This window comes from Struthio camelus, chromosome 21 (assembly GCF_040807025.1).
Source record: "Struthio camelus isolate bStrCam1 chromosome 21, bStrCam1.hap1, whole genome shotgun sequence".
Taxonomy (NCBI): domain Eukaryota; kingdom Metazoa; phylum Chordata; class Aves; order Struthioniformes; family Struthionidae; genus Struthio; species Struthio camelus.
Window position 1 is genome coordinate 10339201 of NC_090962.1, and position 20142 is coordinate 10359342.

The 20142-nt window shown below is 55.3% G+C and overlaps 1 protein-coding gene across 4 annotated transcripts in view; it reads right to left on the reverse strand.

Moving 5' to 3' along the window:
* The window catches only part of LOC138061792 (uncharacterized), a 63427-nt gene that overhangs the window by 14366 nt on the left and 28919 nt on the right, over positions 1 to 20142 (reverse strand). Inside the window, exons 1-3 of one of the 4 annotated variants that reach the window (XM_068915656.1) lie at positions 8265 to 8346; positions 6854 to 7088; positions 6503 to 6561 (exon numbers count right to left, since the gene is read on the reverse strand). The exons of 1 other annotated variant lie outside the window; for it this stretch is intronic. The gene's annotated coding sequence lies outside the window, so the exon portion shown is untranslated. Of the gene's footprint in view, positions 1 to 6502; positions 6562 to 6853; positions 7089 to 8264; positions 8347 to 20142 lie in introns of those variants that run through there. 2 more of the 4 variants (XR_011135704.1, XM_068915658.1) reach the window with 2 other exon arrangements.

Consider the following 20142-nt stretch of genomic DNA (forward strand, 5'->3'; position numbering starts at 1 on the left):
TTCTTAGTGTAGGGTTGGTTAGCCTATTTTTAGTGTGTAGTTGTTGACAGTTAGTTACAGTTAGGTAGAGGATTCTTAGTTCACAGTGAATATTCTATGTGTAGGGCACAGTTCTTCTCATTATTATCATTAGGTAGAGTTATTACTTCTGTTCCTAGTAGCATTACAGTTATTAGTTATAGGTATTAGTCTTAGTTATTCTTCTGAGTTCTTCTTCCTTCTTGTAGGGTAGTTCACGGTATAGGGTAGCATTAGGCTAGGTAGCTTCGCGTTGGTTACAGTAGTCTTAGTGTGTAGTTAGTCACAGTTCCAGTAGTCTTAGGGCAGTTACAGGAGTCTTAGTTCACAGTTAGTTCGGTCGTCCTCAGGGTAGAGGTAGTGTCTTTGGAGCCACAGCGAGAGAGGAACGCACAAGAAGGGAGGGACTAACCTGGGCCAGACCTTCACAAAGGCCCTGCTCCCAAAAGGTCCTGCAGCACCGAGGCGGCAGCACTGCCACCAAGCACCATCATGCGCACACATGCATGGGGTCCCAGGGCAACTGGGCTCAGTCAGCTGGGCTACGAGGCAAGGAAAGAGTGTGTCTGTGCACAGCTGCTTGTCGGACTGGGCCCCCACAATCAGACTCTTTCCCACTATGGAAAAGCAGCAGGACTCTGGCATCTCTTGCACGACAGGACATGACATGAGGGACTTTCACCAAACACGTGTCTTAATGCCAGTGTCTCCAGGTGCAGGAGAACGCCCCATGCAAAGTGACTGCGGCCACGACCGTGTGGGGCATCTCTGCCTTCCTAAGAAACCTTGGCAGGAGCCTGGACAAAGCACTAACAACAGCAACTTGACTTCATGTCTCTCCTCAATGCTTGCATCTCCTGAACCGCTCGCAGTGTCCCCTCACCGGTGGTTGATTTTCCATTTCCTGCATCTCTACAGCAATCCTGGAATCTTTCTGCAGTGCACACTCAGAGGGGTGCACCTGAGAACCTGTAAAGTGGACACCACAGAGAGATTTGGCATTGAAAAAAATTAAGGAGGCATTAAGGAAAGCGCTGGCTCTAGGGCTCCCTGATTATAAAAAACCTTCCCAGCTGTACATTCAGGAACAAGGGGTTGCCAGGGGAGTGCTGACTCCAATGCTACGTCCCCAACCCAAACCAGCCACATATTAGTTAGTACAAGTGGATGCCATCCTTTTGGGGACTCCTGGACGTATCCGTGCGGTGGCTGCTGCAGCAATCATTGTTGAGACATGTCCAACCATGCTTCTGGGACACCCTCTGACAGCACACGTCCCACACAAAGTGGAAATGTTATTGAAGAATTTTGTGTCTCACGTTCCAGCTCCACAGCGAGCACATAAATATGAACTACTTCTCTTAATGATGGACAATGTGACTATACAACATTGTAATACATTGAATCCAGCTACCCTGCTTCCCTTGCCCAGCGACGGAGAAAAACATTACCGTGAATGCACTAGGGTACTAAAGTATACTAACATACTAAAGTATGCTTTTGGAGTTTGCTATGCAGTAGGGGCACTATGGAAAGAGCGAGGGTTCTTAACCTCCGGCGGAAAGAACATCGCAAAGGGCCCACAAGTCCGCAAACTGCTGGATGCTATTCAAGATCCTAAACACAGTGCTATTTCTCATTGCCCTGCACATCACCAAGGTAGGCCCACCGTAGAAAAAGGGAACAATTCTGCTGATTCAGCTGCCCGAGCAGCTGCCTTGCAATGGGGTGTTTTGTTATGCCCCACTGCGATGGATGGACCAGACGTGTCCCAGCTATCCAACATACATGACAAAGAATGTACCAAGGAAGAAAAGGAGAGGTGGGAACAGCTTGGAGGGGGACGAGGCAAAACTGGAATTTGGACAATCGGAGGTAAGCCTGTATTGCCTAGGAAAGATCTGCTACCTGTGGCACCATGGCTCCATGAAAAAGGACAAGGCGGAATTGAAGGTGTTGCGGCACAAATAAAAAGACTCCTGGGCAGCTCCAGAGAGATATGCAGTTTCCAAGTAAATAGTATCCAGCTGTGATCAATGTCACAATGAATAGGACAGCGAAAACAAAATGAGCAAAGGTGTGTGCAGAAACTAACCTAACCTAACCTCAAAATGGACAGAGGTTTTAAGTTAAAGGTACATCCGAAAGCATACATGGGAACCAAAGTGGGAAGGAGCGTACACTGTACTTGTGTCTTCCTATTCTGCAGTTAAAATTGCTGAGCGGCAATCCTGGGCTCCTCATTCACATGCTAAAACACACAATCCACCAGAATGCTTATCGGAAGAGTCTTCTTCATTAGAGGATGTTGTTTGGAAGCGATGGAAGGACGGAGAGGAATTCGCTGGGAGGCTCTCACCACAGATCCTTAGGTACGGCAACAGGCTGCTACCAAGAATGCCGCACATACTACATGGGTAACTATGGTAGCCTCGACAAGGGGTCGCAGAGAGAAGCACATCTTTTGCTGTTTTGCTGATAAAAAGGTTACATTGGAAAGAGAAGAAGAAATGGGCCGTTGTTGTAGTATGACCTGTCATGCTGAACAATGTTGTACAGAGGTTCCTGTGAATGCTCGTGCGAGTCTCAATGACATTTCTATGGACGGTCGCATTGTGTGTCAGGTAAAACATGACTTAACTACTCCTACGATCACTAGTAGCATTACTCCCACTACTCAACCTCCCACCCCTAAACTAAAACTTTGGACATATCTAATAGGACCGTACGTGATGAAGAAAGGAGGTCAACAAACCGTGCTGCTTAATCCAACTTGGTCCTTCAAACAAGTAGAACTCAGCTTGCAAGTAAACATCACAGGGCTCAAGCCCCAACGCGCGCCTTTCTTGCAAAACGTATACGTTGCATGGGAGACATGGTTAAACAGCAGGGAACAAAACCTAAGAAAACGACACATCACGGGCCTGATGGGGACTGGCCTAGGTGTATTAAATGGTATCGATGCAGAAGTGCTGATGAATAAATTGGGCGCACCCACAACAGATTTGTTTAAGCTGCAACATCCGTTGCCATCATCGTTGACCGCAGCAGGGAAAGTACAATGGCTGATACCAGACCTGTTACCTCGGAGGGAGGAGATTAATGAGCAAGACCACCGATTAACAATAGACACGTTAGGGGTACTTCAAGGAAACACCTCACTTGCCCTTAGCTGCATTCAAGCCCAACTTTGGCTACAAACAATAGCTGCCTCAGGAATAAGGGAAGGGGAGAATGGTATGCTTCCAGCAGAAATCCAAACATTAATATGGGAAAAGAGTGCCGTATCGGACCGGAAATATCAAGCTGGGTGGCAAATGCCTAAGTTTACATTCAGTAAGGAGCAAAAAGTGGTAACTGCTTTTGTCCTCACTATTCAACAAGCATGGGGTAATGTTAGATCACAATAAGAGTTTAAATTTGCGCGTGTGTAACTTCACAATGCTAAAGGCACGTGGCTACAATTATCCAAGCCCAGTAACAACTCCTCAGTTACTCCAGGAAAATTATTCATTGGGTCATGAATTGTGAGATCACCAGTACCTACTGGAACGAATCTCCATCTAGTGAAGGAAGTACTACACCATGACCAACTGCGGACAATGCTCCACAAGGTCAAAGAAACAGGGAAAAGCACACTGATGACCGTAGAGCATGACAGAACAACAAATTCAAATGAGACTTGAAAGAGTCAAAAAAGACACAGCGCGTCAATGGTGGGAAACTTTGTTTGGGTGGTCTCCCACCGCTTCTGCCTTCCATAATCGTTTGCTGCATCCTGTAGTGATTCTGCTCTGTCTAGGCATCGTGTGCTTTGCACTCACCTTGGCATTGTATATCAAATTTCGGAGGCGGGCTGCTCGCCTTGGAAAATGGATAGATTACGAAGAGGAACAGCCAGAAAAACAAATGGGGGGTTTGTAAGAAAACCACTGTCATTTCCATTGGCATAACCTTGATTCAACTTAGCATCAGTGCTTGGAGCAGTGAAGCCTGCAGGCCTAAGCTTGAACTTTAACCAAACCTGTGGTTGTTCTCGGTCCCTCTTCGGAGGCACCCAGCTCGAGCTGAAATAAACCATCGTATAAGAGTCTGATTCGGATTAGTGATTAGTGGTGAATGCCTGGGGACCTTTGTAACAATATGGTCCGAGACAACCAGAGGAGGAGGAAACTCCATATTAGTGCTGCTTAACCCTTGGCAGCGAGAATTACACTATGCCTATGCAGCACCGACCACGGCCCTGTGGGGAAAAGCTAGCGCTAATTTGGGAAAGCCTAGCCAATCCTACTCGTGAGGCTGTGCAAGCCCTTACCGCTGAACTATCAGCAATACAGCAAATGGCATTGTAAAATCAGGGGGCACTCAGCTTCCTCCTAGCTGCCACAGGCACCTTTTGTACCCTCACTGGGGAAGACCGTTGTACCTTTATACCCCAAAATGACAATCAGGTTTCCATGAGATTCAGAAAACACTTGGCGCTGTCAATACACTACATCACAGCGACAATTAGTCCCTGCGAACATGGTTTTCTGAAAAACTTGGGACATGTAGCTTCTCTTACTTCACAACATATAATGTGTGTTGTCATCATTTCACTCTGTGTGGAGCGAACAGGTGTGTACTCATACGCTAATCTTGTCCTGCAGTACACAACAACTGTCACAACTCAGACACGCTGAGGCTGCATCACACACCTCTCCCATCCCAACGTATCCTGCATATGAATCCTGGAAAAATGGTTTGGGCAAAACTGAGCTCTACATATTTCAAATCACAAAGGTTTCCGACAGTGTCAAAGGGTGGACAATGTCACAGCCTGCAGGCAAGACGGGGCCTCCTGCAGAGCACAGCCCCCATGCCAGCAGCATGCGCTGGTGCCTCCCGCCAGTCGGCAACCCCCTGGGGTATCCGCGGCCTGAGGCACCTCACTGCAGAGCCTTGGGGGAACATAGTGATGCAAAATGGGATGACACCGCAGAAACTCTCACCACTTCCGGGGAACAGTGGGGAAATTAGGGATCAAAAAGTAGAAAAGGGAGTTGTAGGGAGTGGAAGTTGTTGGATAAAACACAGCTGGGGAGGGGTTTAAGCTGCTGCTTTCGGGGGGAACAACAGGGAGAATTATGAAAGCTTAATGCCACCCTATATGGTAAAGACCCTGCTCCGGACTGCCCCCTGGACACCAGTCGGTGAGAAGGGGATGCCCACACTGCCATTCCTCTGTGACTGACAAGGCATTGAGACATCGGGAGCCCCAAGACAGCAACTTAGTTTTGAGCCCAAGGTGAGTGAAGGATAACAGTTTAGTGCTTGGCCAAAGCAAAGCAGCCTGTAAGATTGCCATGTAGGAGCAAGCAATAAACACTTATAAGGGGGCAGCCGTGCTGCACCGGGAGTCCTTGCTCTTTACAGGCCCCCTCAAGTTAGCAAACATCTGACAGAATCCTGGGCATGACGCCATCCCTGGTGCAATGCCACATGGCCGTGCCCACCTCCCCGGTGCCGATAATGCGAGGGAGGGCAGGAGTCAGCATGGCCGGCTCACGCACACCCTGCCCATCCTTCTGTGTGTGCTACTGCTCACTGGGGTGCTGGGGACTGGCCATGCCATCCCTATGCCCTGAATGCGGCCCCACAGAGCTCCCACACAGCACCGAGCGCACTGAGGGGGCACATGCTGTCCTCAGGCTACTGGGGAGCACCAAAAGGCACCCCGAGTGGCCTGAGCACATAGAAAAGCACATGGGGGCAGCTGGGATGCACCAGGAAGGACACAGAGAGCCTTGGGGCCCACCAAAAGGAAGACAGGAAGTCAGGCAAACAGTGGGCCTTGGAATGCCTGCAATGTCACTGTGAGGGCAACAGCCACTAGCTTTGCCTTCGCATTCGCTGCCAGGCCCCACAGCGCACACACGCTCCCATGCCCTCCCTCACCACTTGCGCTCCCAGCTGCAGGCAGCTCCTCTCCGGGGCCCAACTCGGGCACCCATGCTCCCCGCAATACACTCACCTTGCCAGCCCTATCTGCCCCAGCCTTCCAGGTAAACGGGAGGAAAAAAAGGACTAGGGGGGTAGGCAGGCATGGGAACAACTTTCCCAGGCAGGTTGCACTGTCTCCATCCTTGGGCAAGCCCAGCCGGACGTGGCCCCCGAGCCACCTGCTTCACTTCATGTCCTCTGCACAGCGGGTGGATCGGAGAGTTGGAGACACCCAATTTGCAGATGCTCAGGGTGACCCAGGGCCCACAGCTGCGTGCCATCGCTGCCAGGCTCTCGGCAGGCGGGCACACAGGCCTCAGCGGGAGAAGCCCGATGGGGGCACTTTCCTGGGCGCTTGGAGGATGAAGATTGTCTGCACCCCCTCGTAGCGCACCTGGGGGCTGCTGTCATTCTCCAAGCTCTGGAGGACTGAAAGATACGTTCCTATGAGGGCAACACACTTCTGGCATCTCTACACTGGATCAGCACATTGCCACAGTACCTTTTAGGCAGGCCTTCTCAGCGAATTCTTCTTCCGATTGCTCATCTTTATGCACAAACCTGGAAACAAAAAGGTGACACTGGCTTCAGTAAGCGGCAACAAAGGCCCTTGCAACAGCCAGCAGGAAGGTGCTCACAGAGCCACTGCAGAAAGCATGACTGACTCCTGCCTTCAGAAATACCAAACCCTTCAAGGCTGAAAAAACAGAACCCACACTCAGATGCTTTGGAGACTTGGGGGCACATAAAAGGGTCAGCACACAACTTGGAAAAGAGACCTCACATACTTGGGCAAGGGGTATTTTTCAATACACACTGCATGAGAACACCACTGCGCTGCAGCAAGTTATACCTTAGCCTCGACCCAGGCGACCTTCCTTAGCGGGTGGAGCTCCTCACGGCTGACCTGGAGTTGGACAACACAGGGGGAACTGCACGTGACCACACTGGAGTCAGGCAATCAGAACTCCGTGCTGAGCAGCTGACTCACTGCAACAGGCCTCCCGGCATCCCAGGCTCCTTAAGGAAGGCAAAGAAACCGCAGCGCCTCTCACCATCACAGCAGCTCCTTCTTGGCTGAAGCTGGCCTAACAAAGTACAAACAACACCCGTTTCCCTCACTCTGCAGCATTAGTCGCCAGGCTTCACTAGACCCTTCTTTCCTTAGCCCTTTCCAAGCCACGTGACCGACAACCCCCACTCCTTGCTCAACGGAGCTAGCAAGCTGCCTCACGTGACCTCTCTTGTACGCAGGCTAACCTTGGCCACCGCACGCGTGTCTCTGTGCGCTCCTGAGGACGCACACAAGACGCTCAGGTCCCCCACAGCTACGGCAACACTGGGCATCAGCACAAGCTTACTCAGGTGCTCCTTCCATGGTAGGACAGGCAAAGAGGCAGTGCCCACAGAGCTCTACGCACCAGCTCACCAGACACACAGGTATTACAGGCTGCTCGGGCTGCCCTGCGTTGACACCTCCTTAAAACTACACAGACATTGAAGCTGCCTGTCGAGACATCCCTTCTCCTCCACCAAGGAGTATCTGCATTGTCACCAAAGAGACCCCTTTTCACAGGGCACACCTGCAACACACTCTCTGGCTATCCCACACTCACTGGGCCCTTAAGAAAACACTCTCCTTCTACACCTACGTCCCCAAGCTCCGGCCCTGCCCTTTTCACAGCCCTCTCCTCTCCCCTTTCCCGGACAGGACAGCTTCTTCAGGCCCACAACTTCAAGCTGCACAAGAAGCAGGGCACTCCTCACACAGCACAGCCATCCAAACAACTGAGCGCTGCACTTCTGCACCACTGCCTGAAAGCACCACTCGGGCTCACCGGGCGCCTCACAGACAGCCCCTGCCCCCCGCCACAGCCCAGGGTTTACTTCCAAAACTCCTCCCAGCGACCCAGAGGGCCCAGGGCCACCAGCGGGCACCACGCAGTGCCCGAGCCGCGACACCGGGGCGAGGCTGCGCGGCAGCCCCGGCAGCAGCGCCGCCGCCCCGCGCCGGGGGCGCCGCCAGGCAGCGGGGCGGGGGCAGGCGGCGGGAGGGCTCGGCAGCCGCCACGCGGGTCGGCGTCGGCGGAGGGGGCCGAGGGACGGCGGGGGGGAACCGGGCCCAGCCAGGCCCAGCCGGGCGGCAGCCATTGCCACACCTGCTCCCCCGCCCGCCTGCGCCGGAAGTGACGCCTCCCGCCCCACGGCCCTTCCCCCCAGCCCCACCGCGCTCCCCCATCGGCTCCCGCCGCGCGCGGCCTGACCGCGCTGCACACGCCGCCTGGCCGGCGCCGGCGCCGGGGCCGGGGCAGCCGCGGGCCGCACGCTCCGGCCCCGCCTGGCCGTGCCGCCACAGCGCCTGCGCAGAGCCGGCCCCGCCCCGGCCCTCAGTGCCCCTCCTCCGCGCCAGCACGCATGCCCAGAGCCCCGCCTGCCCAGAGCCCCGCTCCCCCCGCCCACCCCCCCTCTCCCCCTCTCCCGCGGGGCAGGCGCAGGCGCAGTGCCGCCCTCCCCCTGGGGCGTGTCCCGCCCCGGGAGCCCACGAGCCGCGGGAGCCAATGGGGAGCGCGCGGCGGAAGGGGGCGGGGTCTGTGGGGGGGAGGCGTCCCGTCCAGGCCGTGGGGGCGGGGCCTGGGCGGCCACGGCTGCCGCTGGCTCGGCCCTGGCCCCGGCCGGCGGCGCCTCCGCTCTCGGGGCTCGGGAGAAGCCGCGGCGGCCGAAAGCGCCGTTCCCGGCGGCCGCGCGGGGAGCCGCGAGCGATGCCGCAGCCTGTGGCGTGCTCGTGTGCCGGGGAGGCAGCGACTGCTCCCTGGGCGCTGGGCCCGAGGGTGGGGAGGGCGTGGGGGGCGGCGGGGCTGGGCCGGCCGGGAGCAGTTGTCCGCCAGGGCAGCCTCTGCTGGGAAAGGCTCCTGCCTGGGAGCGGCTGCTGCTGGGCCGCTCTGCTGGGGGGCCTGTGAGGCTCTCTGGAGGGGACTGGGCCCCGAAGCCTGGGCTGTGGCAGGGGGCAGGGGCTGTCGGAGAGCCCCCAGGGGAGCCCGAGTGGTGCTTTCAGGCAGGGAGCAGCAGCACACACGGGAGGATGCGCAGGGTGCGCGGGGGCCGGCCATGCTGGCTCCTGCCCTCCCTCGCATTATCGGCACCGGGGAGGTGGGCACGGCCATGTGGCGTTGCACCAGGGATGGCCTCGTGCCCAGCATGCTGTCAGATGTTCGCTAACTTGAGGGACCTGTAAAGAGCAAGGACTCCCGGTGCAGCACGGCTGCCCCCTTATAAGTGTTTAGTGCTTGCTCCTACATGGCAGTCTCACAGTCTTACAGCTTGTTTACTGCATAACAAGATCAGCATACGAGCACACAACTGTTCCCTCCGCACACAGTAAAATGATGACAACACACATTATACATTGTGAAATAAGAGAAGCTCCGTGTCCCAAGCTTTCCAGAAAACCACGTCCGCAGGGACTAATGGTCGCTGTGATGTAGTGTGTTGACAGCGCCAAGTGTTTTCTGAATCTCATGGAACACTGGATTGTCATTTTGGGGTATAAAGGTACAACAGTCTTCCCCAGTGAGGGTAGAAAAGGTGCCTGTGGCAGCTAGGAGGAAGCTGAGTGCCCCCTGATTTTACAATGCCATTTGCTGTATTGCTGATAGTTCAGCGGTAAGGGCTTGCACAGCCTCAAGAGTAGGATTGGCTATGCTTTCCCAAATTAGCGCTAGCTTTTCCCCACAGGGCCGTGGTCGGTGCAGCATAGTGTAATTCTCGCTGCCAAGGGTTAAGCAGCACTAATACGGAGTTTCCTCCTCCTCTGGTTGTCTCGGACCAAATTGTTACAAAGGTCCCCAGGCATTCGCATCCTGCTAGGTAAGGTCAGGACGTGCAGAACGGATGAGTGGCTGGTGAGGTGGACTGAGAGCTGGCTGCATGGCAAAGCTCAGAGGGCTGTCATCAATGGCGCAGAGTCAAGTTGGAGGCCTGTAGCTAGCGGTGTCCCCCAGGGGTCAATACTGCGCCCAGTATGGTTTAACTTGCACATCAGTGACTTGGATGTAGGGACAGAGTGCACCCTCAGCAAGTTGGCTGATGATACTAAACTGGGAGGAGTGGCTGACACAGCAGAAGGCTGTGCTGCCATTCAGAGGGACCTGGACATGCTGGAGAGATGGGTGGAGAGGAGCCTCATGAAATGCAAGAACGGCAAGTGCAGGGTCCTGCAGCTAGGGAGGAAACACCCCATGGTCCAGTAGAGGCTGGGGGCTGACCTGCTGGAAGGTAGCTCTGCGGAGAAGGGCCTGGGGAAGTCCTGCTGGCAGGCTGCTGCTGGCAAGCAGTGACTGAAGACAGCTCGATGGAGACTTATGTTGTGCTAAAAGCTGACCTGGAGGAGAAGGCCATTTGTTGCCCTCCGGAGTTTTACCTTCTGCTATACCAGACCATGCCGAATGCCAATATATTTGTATCGGAATAGATTTGCATTTAGCATGGGGAGCAAGAACCCCTGTGGAAGATGTGGCGATGAGTCAGGGGACTGACAGAGTAGGTGAGAGCAGTGCCAGAGCGTGCTCTCTGCGCGCTGACCGAATTCCTGTCAAGGCCAGACGTGCGTGTTCCATTTTGTCAACAATGTCTAGCTGCTTCCCGGCCGGTAGCTCCTCAAAGTTAGCACAGCTGAGATAAGGAAATAGTTGTAGTCGATAAGAGGGGGCCTTTGGGTACGAGGTGAGTCCCGCCTGGGTGTCCGAGCCGTACATCCAGCAACGTCCCATGAGCAACCCCTCCGTGTGGTCCCCAGGGCTCCCTGTGCAGTTTGGAGTGCAAATCCTTTATTAAATCTATCCTGTTTAACCCCTTGCGACCCTTGAGTGTTTGTCTGCGCTGGTATCCGACCCTCCCTTTCCTGCCTTGCGGACACCTTTGGTGTAGTCGGCAGGATACTGCTGTGTCCAGCGACTTGGGCCGTTGGAAAGTGCTCCTGAAGCTGCTAAGGACGCTCGCCAGCTGACCCCAGAGGTTGCAAATGCAACCGCGGCTCAAGCTGAGAAGCTGGAGCACCCATGTGCCTACTGCAACCATGGATCGAGCTGAGAAGCTCGAGCACCAATGTGCTGCTTGTGGCTGCCTGCATTGCACATCGCTGGTGGTGACAGAGGGGGCGGCGAGATGTCTGTCCCCTGGTGGTGCGGGCACTGGTGCAAAAAGCAGATGGGGATCCAGAAACCTGGGGTGGCAATATGTGGGACCCTGACAAGGCCCACAGTTCAGAGTCAGACACAGAGCCTGAGAGGAAGGTAGCTGCCCGGCTGGTGGCAGAGCAGCAGCTTACCGGAGCAAATGCAGCCAACTGGCAAGGGCCCACAACTGTTTGCAATTGTAAAGCATGAGAGGTGCAGGATATGCAGGGTGCTACAGGTAGCAGCCCTGTGAAGGGTTCTTTGAGTGCCTGTTAAGGTTGTGGGGTGATGGGGCAGATGCCTTTTACTTTACTAGAGAGGAGCTTGATAGGCTGGGGGCTCTGCCCCAGGATCCTAGGCTGTGCAACACCCTCCATACCCCGCAGCAGCAAAACTGAAGCGTTTCCCTCTCCCTAACGGACTGGGTGCTGGGTGCAGCACGTTTAACTTGGCCGACTGCCACAGGCATTGATGGCTGGCTCACCAAGTGGACTACTATTGCAGCAGGCATAAACTAGCTGTGACAGTTTGGAATGTTGTCTGGCATTTATTCCGCCGAGTTGACTGGAATGGATCCCCATGAGCAAAACCTTAGGTCCAAAGTCAGGTGCTGTGAAACAACCTTTTGAAGCGATGGTGCTCCCTGTTTTGGGGGGTGAGGGACGGGGGCCGGTGACCGTGGGGGAAGTGGCAGTGCCGCTGTCTCTGCTAGCAGTGGTGTCCTCTGTGAGCAGAGATGGGAAGTCAGGAAAGAGGCAGGTAAACATGAAACAGAGACAGGGAGAGTTGCGGCACTATGTTCCGAGACCTGCTGCAAGCCGGCATACCATGGTGGGAGGTGGACGGCGAGTGGAGGTGGACAAAGCTGCTCGAGCAGTAGCTGCACTTCAGCCAGAGCAGCATGCACAGCCCTCGAGGGTGGGGGAGCACAGCAGGCAGCCTGGAGAGGGCGGCGGGGACCAGCAGCACCCACTGCCCGGCCAGCAGTGTGCACGGAGGGGGATCTGCCAGTGGCACAAATGGGGCCAGGCAGCATTGCACCCGCTTAGCTCCACAGCAGTTGCGGACCCAAAAGGGGTTTATCCACAGAGGACAAAAGCCTGGGGAGGTGTGGCAAGTTGATTATATTGGACCCTTCTTGGAAAGCCAGCAGCATAGATATGTCCTGACCACTGGAGAAACCTGCTCTGGTCTCTTGTACACCCACTCTTGCTCTGCAGCTACCCAGCCTCACACCATTAAAGTGTTAGAAGATGTGATTGGGTTACGTGGCTGCTGGTGGAAATCCAAAGGGATCGGGGCACTCCTTTAACAGCGAACGGCATTCAAAATTGGCCTGGAGAGCAAGGACTAGCCTGGACCTATCACATATCCCATAGTGTCAAGAGGATGAGGCCAGTCTCTTCTCCATGGTGCCCAGCAACAGGACAAGAGGCAATGGGCAGAAACTGAACCACAGGCAGTTCCATCTGAACCTGAGAAAAAATTTCTTGACTGTGAGGGTGACAGAGCATTGGAACAGGTTGCCCAGAGAGGTAGTGGAGTCTCCTTCCCTGGAGATATTCAAAACCCGTCTGGATGTGATCCTGGGCAATATGCTTTAGAGGACCCTGCTTGAGCAGGGAGGTTGGACGAGATGATCTCCAGAGGTCCCTTCCAACCTAAACGATTCTGTGATTCTGTGTGGTACCCCACCACCCGCAAGGGGCAAATGAACAGACTGCTCAGAGAGCAACTGTGCCAACTGTCCCCTCCTGGTACCCTCAGGGGTTGGAGTAAAAACATTTGTCAGGCAGCTGCCTGCCTCAGGGACCGCCCACCCCATGGCTCTACCCGATATGCTCAAATGTGCCAAGGGGGCCACAGGTGCTTAGAGTGCACCGGCTGCACCCCCCAAGCCTACCACCCCATGCAAGCCATGCCCAGGAGTTCAGGGTTGGCTCTGTGATTGCCACGCAAAGAAATAACCCTGGAACCAGACAGCTGTCACCTTGTGAGCATGGGGATGGCGGTCGCCATACATAAAGGGTAGTATGGTTGCTTGGTGCCCTGCAATAGTGTAGCTGTCCAGGGGGGTGGATATCATTGCAGGGGGTCATTGCCTTGAATTGGCTTGAGGTGGTGAAGGTTGCGATCCATTACACTGGTTCCTAAGCCCTGTGAAGTACACAGGGAGACCAAATAGCCCAACGGATGTATGAGCGGATAGGGGTCCTCACAATCCCGGAAGGAGATTCCTTGCAGCCCACCCAGCAGCCAGGTGGTTTGGGGTCTACAGGGTGTGCTGTGTGGGTGCCTGATCTGACTAAACCCGGACAGTCGGGAGGGGAAATCATTGCATCAAACCCAACGTCTACAAGCCAATGAGCCTACTCCAAGTACTGCACGACGGAAAGTGCAAAGAATCAGCGTGGGACAACCCCTGGCAGTGACTATCATCACGGCTGTCAAATTTTGCACTATGGGGAAAGCGCATTGTACTCCTGGCCTATATGTTATAATGTACTCTATAGATGTAGTACAACGTAGCTGCTTGTACTCCTCAGCTGTTAATTAAGGTAATGAGTGAAAGGCAGGTACGCACCTTGTCCACAGTTCCCAGGGCTCCCCGCGCAGTTTGGAGGGTAAATTCTTTCTTAAATCTATGCTGCTTAACCCCTCGTGAACCTTGACTGTCTCTCTACGCCAGTATCCGACCCTCCCTTTCCCACCTTGCAGTCACACCATGGGATTCGAGGGTAAATTCTTTCTTAAATCTATGCTGCTTAACCCCTCGTGAACCTTGACTGTCTCTCTACGCCAGTATCTGACCCTGCCTTTCCCACCTTGCAGTCACACCACGGGATTCTTCCAGGCAGGTCCCTGGAGAGGCCCAAGTCTGCTCTCCTCAAGTGCAGGGTTGTGATCCTGCTTTTTTGCCCTGCTCCCTCCTCTCAGTATCCTGAACCCCATCCACCATCTCATGGCCACTGCAGCCAAGGTTGCCCTTGACCTTCCCATCCCCAACGAGCCCTTCACTGTTGGTAAGTGCAAGGTCAAGCAGAGCCGCTCTCCCCAGGGGCTCCTTTCTCAACTTGTATCAGGAGGTTGTCATTGATGCTCTCCAGGGACGGCCTGGGCTTGCTTGTGCCCTGCGGTGCTGTCCCTCCAGCAGCTATTGGGGTGGGAATGAGGGCGGGAAGAGTATAATCTCCCTTTTCAGACCAGTTGCTGTGGCTGAAAGTCAAACAAGAGAAAGGTATGAGGAAACCACGTTCCTGAGGAAAGAATGGATCCAATTTAAAGGGGTCTTCATCTCCAAACAAGAGAAGCCCGGTTTCCCTTGCTGAGGATGGCCATTCCCCCTATGCTGAAGAGTGACCGCTATTAGCAGAGCACCAGCAGACAATGCCACGCCTGGGTATGCAGCATAGCCAGCCTGTGAATGGGACTGTGTAGCTGCAAAAGATAAGATTGTGAGTAGCAGCAAAAGGAAGCTTTTGACACTGGCTCTCCTAACATCCTCACAAGCAAGCTGATGAAGTACAGGCTAGCTGAGCAGACAGTGAGGTGGCCTGAAAACTGGCTGAGCAGCCAAGCTCAGAAGGTTGTCATCAGTAGCACAGAGTCTTAGCTGGAGGCCAGTGACTAGCGGTGCACCCCAACACTGGCTCCAATGCAGTTTAACTTACTCATCAATGACCTGGATGAGGGGACAGAGTGGCTGATGGTCCCAAAGTGGCAGGAGTGGCCATGCTGCTGCTGTGAACCATCCTGCAGTTGCTGCCAGCTCACTCCTGAGATTCTGCATGTTAGAGCATTTCTCCGGAATGCCTCCTTCTTTCCTGCGCAGCTTCTTGGGTGAGGAGGGTGGTGTGCAGTGAGAGAAAAGAAGTGTCTGTGTGTGTGTGTGTGTCTGTGTGTGTGTGTGTGTGTGTAGGTGTGTGCATGTAGAGGAAGGACGTTGTTCCCAGTTGTTCTCTCTCCTGCTGTCCATCAAAGGACAAGCTGGAACTCTTAGTCATGTAGACAAATAGACACAGAATTTGTTTTTTTTAAGTTATCTCCTCTTCAAGTGGCATTTGCCCGGCCGGAAGGCAACCTGTGCTGCCTGGGCTTTTGGGATCCAAAGTAGGGCCAGGTTTGTGGTAAACAGAGTTTCTCTGTTGTAGGTCCCACCTGTGACCTCTACCCTTTGGGGCACTTGCGTCCTTGTGCAAGTGACGGTGCCCCAGAGCCAGTGCCCTGTCTTCAGTAGTGACCTGTAGCAGATGCTCAGGGAAGGTGTGAGAGAAGCAAGGAAAGCCGAGAATGATGATTTTTTTTTCCCCTCTGACACACTGTCCTTATTTGCAGCACTTTGCAGTTATAGGAGCTGGGCCATGAAGCCGTGTCTGAACCATCGCGGTACCCATTTGTTGGACCCCCTTGAACCCATGTCTATGTTTGCAATCCACAAGCATTCAGATGCCCCATGTGACGCCTGTGAGGGAGGACTTGAAGGCCGATGCTGGTGCTGATCCTTGCTGGCTTAGCAAAGAGCTCCCTGGGGCAGGGGGTGGTGGGGTGGGGGCAGCACCCTAAACCACCCAGGGCAGCTGCCCTCACTGCTGTAGGGATCCCACACCAGCAAGGTCTGGGGGTGGGATCCCTGCAGCCCCTCTGTGACACGCTCTGTGACACGGTCTGAGGTCACTGTGGCACATCCCGCCTCACAGTGACACCTCCCCTCTGCCCAGGCTGTGCCCAGCCCTCCCCACACTGCGCTGGAGTGCGGAGGAGGAGGAGGAGGCAGAGGAGGAGGAGAGTGGAGGAGAAGTTTCCAGGCGGGAACTACAGGCACAACCATGCGGTTCCCGTTTGTGAAGCTGCCAGCGCTCAGGCTACTCAGCCTTGATGGTGAGGCCTTAGGGGCTCTTCCAGGAGCGCGATTGTGTAGGACACCAACTCCCAAACCAGCGTTGTGTGGGGAGGGCTGGTGGCTGCCATGGGTGCCTGCCTGAGTGCCCCGTGCGGATCAGGGATCGAGGTGGCCCCCCAGGACTCCTGGGTGCAGGGCCTGGCTCTGCCCCTGCCCTCCTGGTTCCCCAGGCAGGAGTCCCGGCCACTGAGGGTCACTGGCCACCCACAGTCGTGGCTGGGCCAAGGAGCTGGAGGTGCTCAGGTGGCCGTGAGCAGCCTGTGGAAGCAGGCACCGAATACGGGGGAGCTGGGCCCTGTGGGGAGACCCCTGGGGATGCTCTTGGTGCCCAAGGCTGCTGTGGAGCACAGCACTGTCCTCTGGCCGTGGGGAAATCCATGGCCACCTTTCCCCAGAGAGAGGGGCTGCCCTTGGAGACCAGCACCTGAAAGCGGGAGGCAAGGGGACTCCTGTCCGAAGAAGGCGGAGGGGTTGTGCACCTCTCTTGGGACTTGGGAAACCGCCTGAAACGCCCACGCTGGAAATCAGTCGCTTCCCTTTCGCTTTCTGCCTGGCTTCTCTTCTGGGAGTCCAGCCACTGCTTGGAGCTGGGGCACACCCTCCCCCTGCAGATGTGAGATGGTGGCATGGCCTTGTCCAAAACCCTTCCGCTGTCTCTCTTTGAGCTCCAGCCCTCTCCTGTGCTCACTCTGCGGCCAGAGGCAGCCAAAACCTGGCCTCTGCAGCCCGTCCTGCGTGTGCTTATTCTGCTGCATGCGTGATTACACCTGCATCTGTCACTGTCCTGGCTGGGTACGTGCCGAACGTGGTGAGCTGGCTGGCTCAGAGCCTGATGTGTCTTTCCCTTGCTTTTCAGAGGTCGTGAGAATCTGGGAGAGCGTGTCGGAGTACATGCTACAGCAGATTGTGCTGAACAAGGTGGGTTGTCATCCTGCTCATCTCAGCCCCGGGCCCCATGCACAGTGGCGCTGTGCGTCCCCTCCTTGGGAAGAAGAGAGAAGGTCCCCAAAGTGCACAAGGGTGTGACAGAGCAGCTCCTTTGTCCACTGGTCCAAAGGGTCCAGGGCAGCTGTGGGAGAAGAGAGGCTTCACCCCTTTCTGGGGCATTTGCAGTCCTCACTGCTGCAAAGGAAAGACCAGACACAAAGCCTGGGCCGCTCCGCAGGGCTGACTCCACTGCAGGCCACCCCTTGGCCCTTACGTAGATGCGAAGGTCTCTTCCCTCAGGAACGTTTGTTCAGCTTTTACTTTGCATACCATTGAGAGGGTGCAGAGGAGGGAGGGGACAAAATCTGGCCTTCTCCCAAAGGCGTCTTCTCCAAAGCTTTGCAAGTGCCCCTCCAGCCCCCTTGTTCCTCCAGAGGAACAAGGCACCATCTCCTGAGGAACAAGGCACCATCTTCTGGCCCTGCTGACTCCTCAGTCCATTTGCCCACCTGAAAGCACTTTGTTCCTTTTTTCTCGCCGGGTGCCAGGGCGTGGCCCTCGATGTGCTTGGCATTTTCTATGTCCTGAGGAAGCACTGCAGTGAGGTGAACAGGGAGGTGATTATCCCGCGCTTTCACCTGTCTCCGAGAGTTGCACAGACTCATGGGCTCAGCTATGTCAACAGAGACATTCCTGGTAAGGCGGCAGAGCAAAGCCGTTGCTTCCCCTTGGGACATGTCTGGGGTGGGAGCTGAACGCAATGCAGAACTGACGGAGAGGCATCGCAAATTCCTCCCAAAGGGCCTGAGAGCAACTTCACCTTGTCCCAGCCCAACTGTTGCCCACCACGTAGTGACCTCTCGAGAGGGCGTTGGGGTATTCTTTTGTTTACTAGCACTGCATGCACGTAGACTGTCTGCCCCTGTCCTGCTTTGGAGCTGGCTCCATACCAGTCACTCTTAGGCCATGTTGGATGACTGCAGTCTGATGGAAATGTTTTGGAGCGGTTGTTTCTACCCCAGCTGAGAGGAAAGCAGTGCTGCCCCTGCAGACTGCACCAGAGCTTGTGCAGGCAAACGCCAGTGTTGCTGCTGGCTCTCACAGCCTCCTGCCAGTTCCAAGGGGGTGTAAGTCAGCTGTAAGGCGCCTTGCACCCGAGCTGGGAGCAAGAGTGTGTGCAAAGCCCCTCCCTGGCCAGATTTCCCTGGGCCTTCTGCTCCCTGCTGCCATGGCTGTGGCTGTAGTTAGACTTGGTTGATGGCTGTGTGCCACAGAGGCCTTGCGTTGGAGTGTGCAGGGGTTGTGAGCGGGGTCAGCCAAAGCTGGCACATCTGACGGTCAGCTCCGCGGGGACGGGCTGGCGGTGGCCAGACTAACCCTGAGGGCTGCTGTGCAGTCTTCTACGCATGCAGCGTGGGCCCAGCAGCCTCCCCGTGGCCATGGGAGCTGGCCACGTCTCCCCTTGTCCCTAGCTGTATTTCAGCTGCTCCCTACCCAACTGGCTTCCTCTTTTGCTGTTTCCTAGACGATCTTGAAATTGTCCCCCTGGACTATGCTCTGCTGTCATCAGCGACGTCCCTTCCCGAGAAGCTAGTGAAGGAGTGCGTGAATGACATTGTGGTGCTGTTCAGCTGGGGCGCGGGACTCGGAGAGGATTACGACCTTGTTTTCAAGGGCATCGGTCTTCTGATGAGCCGAAACAAGAGCCTCACAATGAGATATTCCAAGGAGTTTCTCCTTGCCGTGGATGGCCCTGGAATTGTATTGAAATGTCTCCTCTCTGTAAGTTGAGATTTGTCTCCCGGGCTCCCGAGAGTCCTTCCAAGCTCCTCTCAGAGGACTCTCAAGGTGATGTCTCTCGACCTGCTGCGGAGCACTTGGGAGAGACGTGACCTAGAGCAATGCAAGCTCCCTGTAGAGCTCCTTGCTCTTTGCCTTTGGTGCTCTCGGCAGCGTAGCAGAAGCTGGGAAGAGCTGTCTGCGGTGAAGCCCAAGCTCTTTGCAGCCTAGCATCCTGTTCCCAAAGGCCTGGGGAAAGAGGCTAGTTTCCTGCACAGCTGTGCAGCTTCTCTCCATTGCAATGCAGGGCTCCTGTTTGTGAAAGACATCCCTGGGGCAGAGTTTCCCTGAGGCAGAGGCAGCCTCTCTCACCCTCAGAAAGCTTTGTGGCCTTTGTGAGTAATGCGATCCCTTCCTTGGCCTCACCTCCCGTGTCTCTGTCCTTTTTGCAGAACCCAAGCACACAATATTGGGTGTTGTCAGGCAAAGACGCTGCTGCGTTTCCTGTGCGTCCTGGGGGGATCCGTGTGCTGCCAACGTGAGTATGTTTGCTTGTGTAGCCCGTGGCTGAGCAAGCGAGCAGCTTCTCAGCTCCTGCTTGGTGGTGCTGCATTGCCAGAGCTTGCCCGCTCGTGAGCTCGTTCAAGACTAGCTGGTCCAACGGAAGGGCTCCCAGCCAACTCCTTGCTTGCTCTTTCTTCTTTTGGCCTCGGAGAGGCCTCCCCTGGATTAACGTGGAAGAGTGCTGTGGTTTTTCACTCGCAGCATAGACTGGACCGAGAGAGGAATGTCGGCATCCTTTCTCATCAAGCTTCACCTCCTCATTCCCTGTCTTTGGCAAGACATGGCCAAAAGCTGTGAAGTCAAGACTGTGTCTGCTTTTGGCTGTGTGTTGTCCTGGGCGTGGCCACAGCCTCTGTGCAGTGGTGGGTCCAAGACCTGACCTATGCAGGTCCCGTGTGGGGCATTGCCCTGTCTGTTGGGAGACTCCAGGGAAGGAAAGGTGTCCTAAAGGGCGCCTTCTGGGAGCAAGGCGGAGAGGAAGAGGAGGGACTTCTTGGCCCAGTGGGAGGCTGTGTCTAGCAGGGCTCTGCAGAGCTCGGTCCTGGCACAGTGTCCTGCGCACTGCTGAGCAGCACATCCCCTGATGACCCGAGGGTACAGAGCGGCCTCTTTACAAGCACTACAGCATGAATCTGGGAGGGTGTGCCAGCGAGCTGGAGGGCAAGATGTGAATTCACACATGGATGGATCTGGGCACACTGGAGCAAAGGAGAGTACTCTGCTCTCCGTGGGCTCTGTGGAGGCGAGAGGAGAGAGCGTCAGAAGTGGCAGCCAGGAGGACTTGTGTTAGCATACCCTTGC